This window comes from Fringilla coelebs, assembly GCF_963513975.1.
Source record: "Fringilla coelebs genome assembly, chromosome: 24".
Taxonomy (NCBI): domain Eukaryota; kingdom Metazoa; phylum Chordata; class Aves; order Passeriformes; family Fringillidae; genus Fringilla; species Fringilla coelebs.
Genome location: NC_140050.1, coordinates 2,392,845 through 2,402,569, shown reverse-complemented (window position 1 = coordinate 2,402,569; position 9,725 = coordinate 2,392,845). Strand labels below are relative to the sequence as shown.

The 9,725-nt window shown below is 48.0% G+C and overlaps 1 pseudogene across 1 annotated transcript; it reads left to right on the top strand.

Moving 5' to 3' along the window:
- The first annotated feature begins 464 nt into the window (after positions 1 to 464).
- On the top strand, positions 465 to 9,176 carry LOC311162786 (butyrophilin subfamily 1 member A1-like; annotated as a pseudogene). Its single transcript has 6 exons — positions 465 to 745; positions 1,312 to 1,586; positions 2,264 to 2,318; positions 3,989 to 4,433; positions 8,136 to 8,215; positions 9,173 to 9,176. The product of its transcript is annotated as a butyrophilin subfamily 1 member A1-like (transcript).
- Positions 9,177 to 9,725: the final 549 nt, after the last annotated feature.

The following is a 9,725-nucleotide window of genomic DNA, read 5'->3' as shown; positions in this document are numbered from 1 at the left end:
AAAATAAACGCAAACACAAACAAACAAACAAACCCCAAAACAAAACCAAAAAACACACCCAGAAGATTCTTGCCAAAATTGGCGAAAATGAATCCAGCAAAAGCAATGAAGTAACAGTCCCTGTAGCTGCTGACCATGCCAGAGAGAAAGAGATTGAACAGAGCCCCTGCCTGGGGCTCCCAGACTCTGGCCCTGCCTCCTGGTTCATGTTAAAGATCCTGCAGACATTTCTGGGCATAAAGCAGATGTATCTTTATGTATCGTCATAAAGAATGTATCATCATAAACCCCCCCAACACCTGGCCTGGCAGTACACAAATGGTGCTGAGCAGCACCTGCTGTGCCTGAGCTCAGGTGCCACAGCAAGCTCACAGCTCTCTCTGCTTCCTCTGGCTGCTTCTCCAAGCTCTGCTCAAGGTGAGGGGACACCCCAACTCCATCCCTTGGCCAAGGGCAGGAATGTCATGCTGCCCTGCAGCTTCTCCCCAGAGCAGCACACACAGGACACGGAGGTGACCTGGTTTTGGAGCAGCTCTCACCCTTTGTGCATCGCTACAAGGGGGGACAGGTCCTGTGTGGGGAGCAGATGCTTCAATACTGAGGGCACACCGAGCTGCTGAAGGATGGCCCTGCCCAGGGCAGCACACACTTGAAAATTTTCCACGTCCAACTCTCTGACAGAGGGAATTACACCTGTTTTCTTCAACATGGCTTAGATTACGTCGAGGCTGTGGTAGAGTTGAAGGTGACAGGTCTGTAGTTTGTGTCCTTGGTACCTCTGATCTACTTGCTTGCAGCCCGTGCGCTTTTTCCCTGTCCTCCTGCCCAGAAGCAGTTTGAGGTGGCTGCTTTGGAAATAGGGTTTTCTTAAGTCCCATGTTTGAAAATACCAAGGTTGTCTCAGAGAGGTGAAATTACCCACCAAGTAAGGAGATATGCTTCCTCCTTCAGAAGTGTTCTTCCTATTGTTTTCTTCATATAAGAAGGTGTAAGAAAAAAATTAGGCATTGGGTAATAAAGAAAGAATGTTGTAATTTGTGTATTTATGTTTTAATGTCCAGGCCTGTGGATTATTTTCCTGCTGAACTGGCCTCCAGAGCAGATGTCTATGTTATGCAAATGAGATTGCAAGAAATGTCCCAACTCCAGGTGACACTTCTCTGAAAAAATCTATTTAATTTGCTTGTGTCAAAGTTTGTCATTGTCAGAAGGAGAAACAGCCAAACCACCACATCCCCCAGTATCCAAACCACCACATCCCCCAGCATCCAGCACCCCACAGGCTCACCTGGGGTCTCTCTGTTCCCTCAGCCAGTGGCTGTACATCACGTTGGAGCACTACGAGCCAGGGGGATTCAGGTGTCCTGCAGCTCAGACAGCTGGTACCCACGGCCTCCAGTGCTGTGGCAAGATTCCATGGGTGGCAGCTCCCATCCCACTGGGAAGACACTACCCTGGATGACAATGAGCTCTGCAGTGGAGAGCAGCATCATCCTGAGCAGAGGCGTGACCCAGGAACTCTCCTGTCGCTGCAGCATGTCCCGCTCAGGCTGGAGCAGGGGTCAGCCCTTTGGTATCGGTATCAGGTGAGCTGAGCCCAGGGAGCTGTGCTCAGCAGAGGCCCCCGGGGCACCGGCCCAGCGGCGTGCTCAGCACATGGCCATCTCCATTCCATTTCCATTTCCATGTGCAAACACCTGCGATTTTGATAGGGTTTGTGCAGCTGTGCTCCTAAATCCATCACTTCCATCGGGAAGTGCAGGCTGGGGGGAAGAGGAACAGCCTTCAGTGTGGCAGAGTTTCTACAGACCCCTGGCTGAAATAAACACTGGAACAAAATGAAAAAGGGAAAACCAACCCCTGCCCTTAGTCTCCCCCGCTGTGAAATCCTGTTTGACAGGTTTAGTATGAGAAAGAAATCCTTGTGTCTCAATTTAACACCTAAAGATTTGAATGTATTTTTTATTTTCCCTTGTGTCACAGGAAAGCTCCTTTTTTACTGGATGATTTGTCAGATTGAGAGCCTCGTGGGGGTCTGGTTTGGCTAGTTCTGTGTGAGACACCAACGGCTCACTTTAAAAATTTAAAAAGGTTTATTAAACCTTAACAAAAATGCAACAAAGAACTACATAAGGAAAAAGCTGCAGCGCTGGGAACTGCCCCTCATGCATACCATGTGGCCGGTTCATCCTCAAAATGGATGCTCAGTCTTTTATACCCCTGAGAGTTGCATCAGCCAGCCCTGCCCCCCCCCCCCCCCCAGAGTCTGTCAGTCAGCTCTTTGCCATTTATCAGTGGAGACTGTTTTCTTCTAACTGGTTTGGAGATCAGGTGTTGCCGTGCCTCACCCTGTAAGCACTCCCAGCTTTTCCATTCCCAACTGCCCCATGCAAGGGGCACCTGTGCACACCTTCTTTTTACCTGGCCCAGACAGCACAGGCTGTCTGATGGTCACAATACAGGGGGGAAAGGGAACTATGGGGAGAACAGAGGACATCTAAACTACAATAACATAACTATAGATCACTAAAGCTTTTCTTGATATTCACACAATAATTATCTTTTAATTGCGAGAGCCAATCATCTCATTATCCATCTATAACATCTGGACCCCAGCTTCACTGACAAGGACAAAAGCAAAAGATGAGAGAGGGTCTTCTTCTCAGGACGAACTTTATTGTGGAACACCTCTGGGGAAAGAGAATCCAGGAGGGAGGTAATGGCATCCCGGAAGAAAGAGAGCCTGGGATGGAGGTGTCCAGGAGAAGAAAGAGCAAGAATGGCTCATGGTGGGAGATTTTAAACCCGGGGGAAGGGGGGCAGAGGAGAGGGGCTACAGCCAGTGGGATACAAGGGGCGAGGGGAGGAAGTAACCCGGGCTAAGACCACCACCACAGGCTTGGGAAGAGAGGGGAGAAGGGAACAAATCATGTCATACAAACAAACCACTTAGTGCAATATAAAAACTACTCAGTGAAAAATTCCAATCACCCAGTGCAAAATAATAACTAGTTTATAATAAATAAACTACTTAGTGCAACACAACAATGATTAATTTGGGGCTGGAAGTATATCAGAGCAGAGATGCAATGGTGAACTGGACTGAGCATATACCAAAATGCACTGCAGCAGTGCATGCTTTGAGGCACATTGAGGCCCTGCAGCCCTTCTGCCATGTGAGTGACTGTAACCTGCTGGAGGTTAGACAGTGCTTGGTGAAAGGGATGATTTTTAAAATTATTTGCATTTCTTTATTTTTCTTCATGGGAAAGCATCAGAAAAAATAGGCAAGTTTCACTTTCCATTTTCCAGAAATTGGAGAAATCTTCAAATGGAAGAATTCACGGGTTGCATTTCTGGGGGACATTTGGGATGGAAATTGTTTGGATACATATAATGCAATTAATTTGAATGAATTGATTTTGTAATTTTAAGGACAATCATTGCAGATCCACAGAAAGTGTGGTGGCTGCAGTCCTCCTGCAGTGACAAGTGTGGTTCTGTTGAAGCAGTGATCCTGTAGAAGGGTGAAGTTTTCCTCTTAAGATCCAGTGGGGGTGTAGATGGGCCTGGTCTTCCTCTGGGAATCCAGCGGGAAAAGGCTGGCTATGGTCTTCCAAATCTCAGATTATATCCAGGTAGGAACGCTTGGCTCCTCCCTCTGGGTGGAGCATCTTGCAATGGGGTAATGCAATTTTATCAGTGAGACTCAATGGCCCATTAACAGAAGATATCTCCCTGGAGGGAAGATTGGTAGTGGAAGAGATAAAGAAGAACTGCCCAATTAACAGAAGATAACTGCCCCACTTCTAACAGATAGGAATAGAATAGACACCTCCACCCACATCTTGCAACCCAGGACATGCACCTTCCCCTGCCACAGTCTGCCAGCTCCCTCTCCCACCCAGCTTCTTCCTTAGGTAGCCTCAGTCAAGAGCTCCCCTGGGATGAGCTCTGCCCTGATGTGTTGGTTCCATCTCACCTGCAGTGAACATGGTTCTGGATCCAGACACAGCCCACTGGAACCTTGTCCTGTCTGATGATGGCAAAAGTGTGAAATGAGGTGACACACAACAGGACATCCCTGAGAGATTTAACCCATGCTGCTGCATGCTAGGCTGTGATGGCTTCACCTTCAGGGAGACAGGAGTGGGCGGTGAGGATGATGGATGCAGGAGGATGGGCCATGGGGAGGGGTCTCTACAGAAAATGTGAAAAAGAATTATATTCTCTGGCTTGAATTTAAGCCAGAGAAAGGCAGCTGGGCAGTGGGGCTGTTGGCAGGGTACTTCCTAGCTCTCACCTCTCCTGATTGCACTCTCCTTCCTGAAATCAGTACCCCCTCACGGATCTGGATCTGTCTGGACTATAAAGAGGGATGGGTGGCATTTTTCAGTGTTGGTGAGGGTATTTCCATCTTCACATTTCCACTGGTATTGTCTGAGAGAGAAAAATCCACTTTTGGTTCTATCTGGGTCCTGGGACCTCTCAAAATAGAACTGTGATGAATATGAGGAACTAGATAAGGCTTTTCTAGGAGAACTTGGTGGTTCATACCCAGAGAAGGATTGAGGTTAGAAGGAACCTGTGGAGGCTTCTGTGGCAACCAGCTGCCCAGCGCTGGGCTAACCTGAGGACTGCCTTTGTTGTTTTGGGACCTTGTTTGGCTGAGTTGTGTAGGGTTTCCAGGACAGAGATCTTGTTATATCTCTGGACCTCTGTCCAATGCTGCCTCTCTCTCAAGGGTCTGAACCAACGCTTTCTCTTTGGTCAGAATTTCTCCAGTTGCAACTCATGTTGTCAACTCTTCTTGTTCTGTTGAACACAACTTCTACTGGAAAGATGTTCCAGGAACAAGGATTTTTTTGAAATGTACACAATGAAATTACTTTGGTGTCATTTGTCTGTATGTGTGTCAGCATCATTGTCTCTGAGCAATGTCTCCTGCTCTTTTGAGCCTGTGGGATTTGCAGGCACTTAGGAGAAAATGGCTTACTGCATCCTGCTGGAGCCAATGAAGTCATGTCAGCGGGGCAGGTCTGTTAGGGTAAGGAAAGGGTTACAGAAAGAACAGTGGCAGCAATATCATATGTTTGAACAAACTACACCAGCTGAACTAGAAACCACTTCAACCAGAACAAGAAGAAATCTGAAACAAAACAGTTTTTCTGCTCTACTGACTCGTGACTCTGGAAAGAATAATAGAAGATGTCAAGAGGACAGATTTATTGTAGAACTATGATTAGTTTTAAGCTTGCAGTTAAAAATAGCTTTTGGGCTAAGAATATAAATTTGGTGAGCTTCACAAATGAAGTAAATTCACTTGCACCTAGCTTGTGTCTCTTGGGTCACACAGAGTCCATGGCTGTGCTTGTCCCCACACCTGCCAGCAGCACAAACCATGGGGATGAGTTGACCTGTGGCCTGGTGATCACACACTGTGTGTCGGCGATGCAGAGAGACAGGGAGACTGACTCAGTGATCAGAATCCGATTTTATTGTGGGATACAAATGCTCATATACTATTTCAGGGAGACTAGTAATGTGTACTACAACAATTAGGTTAAAATTACATACACAAACTTACGCATATAACAACATCTCTTGCTTGCAGAGTTTAATGGGATTTTCTTTTTCCAGTAAACCCATTTGATTGAATCTTCTTGCAATCTAGGTCTAATTTTCAAAGTTCTGTTTGCTTTTGCTCAGGCATCCTGCTATCAAATCTCTTATGTTTACCAGGTCCAAGGTCCACCATCTGTCTTGTGTCCCCCAACATTCCAATAACTGTGAGATGTGTAACTCCAGATTATTTTGCTGTGGGGAAGCTCCCCCTGCAAAGGGAGGAGAGCAGTGTGTTCTTTCTCAGACATGATTTCACACTAGATACTCCAGTCAACTGGTGTCCAGGAGGCATGGACCTTCCCAAGGGAAGGCTTTATCCAGATACAACTGGTAAGGAAAGAGACTTCAGTACAGGTGGTGAGTTGCAACAAGTGCCCAGACCTTTCTCCTGGAAAAAGGTAAATACCTTCATAAGGTGTGCACAGTTTTGATGATCTGTTATGTCATGAACAGGAAACAGTTAAAAGGCTGTGCAGTATTAGAGGACCTGAGATGGATGTGGACAGGTGGTTTCAGAACCATGTTCCTCTGGCAGACACTGAGAATGAGGCACTTCAGAGCTGGTGACCCACAGAAGCAGGGCTGTACTTCAGTCTCCACCCTCCAGCACCACACCAGACCCAGAAGCAGCACTTTAGTAGCTCTAGACACCCACGAGCAGGGTCTGCAAGGAGAAATTGTATCAGAAGCACAGAGGGAACACTGTAAAAGAAATTATGAGTGCTCACAGTGGGTGACTCTGTTAAGGGACTCTGAGGCCTTCAGCAGACAGCCATGTGAGATAACCTACCTTCTGGCAGCTGAGGTCTGAGATATTGCTGGGAGGGTGCCACAACCTCTCAAGAGCACGGACCGCTCTCCACTGCTGCTCTTCCATGAGCACAAATGACACACAAGCCAGAAACTGGGCAAAATCAAGAAAGATTACAAAGCCTTGGGGATCCAAGTGAAAAATATTGATGCCCAAGTAATCTTTTCCTTTATTTCTCCTATAAGAGGAAAGGGGAGAGCCAGGAATAGATATGTAATGCAAATCAATTTCTGGCTTTGTGGCTGGTGCCATCATGGGGGCTTGACTTTTATGATAACGGGACGTTCTTCGATGACTACAGCCTGTTAGGGAAGGACGGGATCCACATGTCTAGAAGAGGTCAGGGAACCTGACAGCAGGCCAGACACCTTGGACAGCTGGGCTTTAAACTGAAGGACTTGGGGGCACTTCCACTATCACATCAAGGAATAAGCCAGGACCCCCAGGGCAGTGACAAATATTCCTTTGTGGCCTCCAAAGATGAGAGCAGAAGACCAACCACCTCAGAGGTATGGTAGGTGTTATCCTCTTGGACCCCTTCTGGGAAGGTTGCCTGCTCCATTACACCTGAACTGCCTGCAGACCAAGCACACAGCATGGGGAACAAATAGGAAGGATTAGGGAGCTGTGGGTGGTCACAGGGCCATTGTCCCATCGTCATTACAGAGATGTGGTGGGATAGTTGGCATGACTGGAATGCTGGTGTGGATGGCTACACAGTAAGAAAGGTCAGCAAGGAGAGGGGCTGGAGCTGCTCTTTACATGAGAGAGGAACTAGAATGGATCAAGCTGTGCCCGGGGATGGATGAACATCGCCGGCCGGGGGGCTGTGTACAGATCACAAACCGGACGGGACTGCTGTGGACGCGCCTTGAGCTGTTTTATTTTTCAGCATCAGTCTCATTACATGGTTATGACAATGGGAAGATGACAGCAGCTCACATCCCAAGCAGCAGACCAAGAACTTAATGTTACAACTTTCTTTATAAGTTTTTTGACCAATCACACAAAGCAGAAGCACATTGACAGTGGTTCCATCCAACCGCTATAAGGACACATACCTTTGGTTAAACAATGCCTGCTTATTTCAAATACAATACCTGTTTGTGAGCCTTAAAACACAATGCACAGAGCTCCATTATTAAGGTTCAAACTTCCTAATATCTTGCTAGATAAACTTTTCTACAGCTTAAGAAGTTATTCTAGACAAGCTTTAATACACAGATCATTGTTCTATTTGTCCTTGCTTTTCTACTTTTAAAGTAATTTTTCTGCTGACCTACTTCATGGCTACTGCTTAGCTCTAATCACAGTTCTGTTGTCTCTGAGGCTGTCTTTTGCAGTTTTCCCAAAACCCTCTGATTCTGTGGATTTCCACAGATGAAGACCAAGGTAAGAGTTTGTGGGTAAGCATTTAGGGACTGGCTATCATGGCCAACAGGACTCAGACAGTGACTGTCTCCCTGTGCTGGGCACTGCTGAGGCCTCACCTCAAATCCTGGAGTCAGTTTTGGGCCCCTCATGACAAGAAGGACATTGAGAGGCTGGGGCATTCCAGAGCTGGGGAAGGGTCTGGAGCACAAGTCTGATGAGAAGGAGCTGAGGAATCCTGAGGGGCTCAGCCTGGAGAAAGGGTCTTACAAAGGATGTTCTGGGTTCCATGAAGGGTGGTTCACCTCATTGCAGCCTCACTTTGCAGCACCAGGAGACCCCAGATGAGATGGTGACAAAGAAGGGAAACATAGAGAAATACCCCAATGCTCCTGCCAGTGGAGGCAGGTCAGGGAAGATGTATGGGCACAAGGGAGTATCTCCTCATCAAAGGTTGGCCTGCTGAGGAGGTGCTTCATCCTTGTACCAATGGCCTTAACAGCAGCGACTTTGGTGGGTGGGAGAACAGACCAGGGGCTCTGAACCAAAGACTTGTTTATATTAGGAAGTACTTTTAAGACCACCAACAGCACAAGTCCAGCTGTTAACCCAGCACTGTCCAGACCACCAACCACATCCCCAAGTGGCATTTCTACACATCTTTGAAATCCCTCCAGGGATGGTGACTTCCTGGGCACCCTGTGCTATGGAATCCTCTGAATCTTTCCACCTCAGGGAAATCCCCAGAGCACTGTCTTGGAGAGACTTACCATAGAGTTTACCCCACCTGGGCGGATGGAAAGGATCCCCTCATGGACTCTTGCTTAACACTGATCCATCCCAGCTCCTTCCCCCATACATCCCAACTTGCCCTGGTTTCTCCTTTCCCTGTTTCCTCATTGGTTGTGGTACCCCTGGTGGCCAGCTCCATCTTCCCTGAAAGCCAAAGCCCTTTGCCCTGCCCTTTGTACCACCCCCGTGCCCTCCCCTACTTAATCTTGTGCAGAGCACACAGTCCTGACTTTAGTCTCTGGTTCCTGTTCGGTGTGTTGGAATAAACCCTGCTGGAACTGACCGTACAAAAGGCCCCTCTGCCTCTCTCCACTGAGCTAGCTGTAGTGAGTGTGGTGTGTGTGGACTTGACTGTTTTGCTTGAATGCTTACTCAAGTGGCTTTTCCACAGGAGATGCTTATTGGGAAATAAATATAGGTAGCAACAACCATGCTGCTACATCTAAACCCCACGCTGCTACACTGCACCAGTGCTCAATGCCTTTCAGTTCTTTAGGTGAAGAAAAATTGGTGTTGGAGGTGAGGCTTGCCCTGAGAATACCCCCTTCCTGATCATGGTGTCTCTCCTGTCAGGTAACCTTGCCCTGGCTAAGGCATCTGCACTGCAGGGGATGGCAGGCAGGAGCCTGAATCGCCTCTCCCAAGGCATTTCAGGTGGCACCTTCCCTCCCTGCCTGGAGATGTCTCTGCCAGGAGCTGTTTCAGGTTCCTGTGACTCCTCCCTGTCAGTGTTGACAGACCCCTTCCCACCTGCTGAGTCCTCAGCACTGCCCTGCAAAGACCTCCAGGCAGCAGCACACTGCCCAGGGACAGAGGTGTGTGCAGGGCCTGAGAACCAGGGCAGCCAAGTCCTAATGAGAGCTGAGGTCTCGGTGCCTTTTCCAAAACGCAGTCTGCCGACTCAGGGAACCAAGAGGAGAAAACACAATGCACAGACTCCTTCCCTTTCATTCAACCCCTGCTTTGATATTCTTCTTCAAAACTGCCATCAGAAATATCCAGAGGATGTTGTGAACAGCCCTGGCCCCTCTCAACTGAAACAGGACTCTGCCCTTCCCAGCAGGGTTCCTTCCACCCCCAGCTTCTCCCTGAAGTGCTCTGGGAAGCTCGCTGGGCTGGCTGAGCG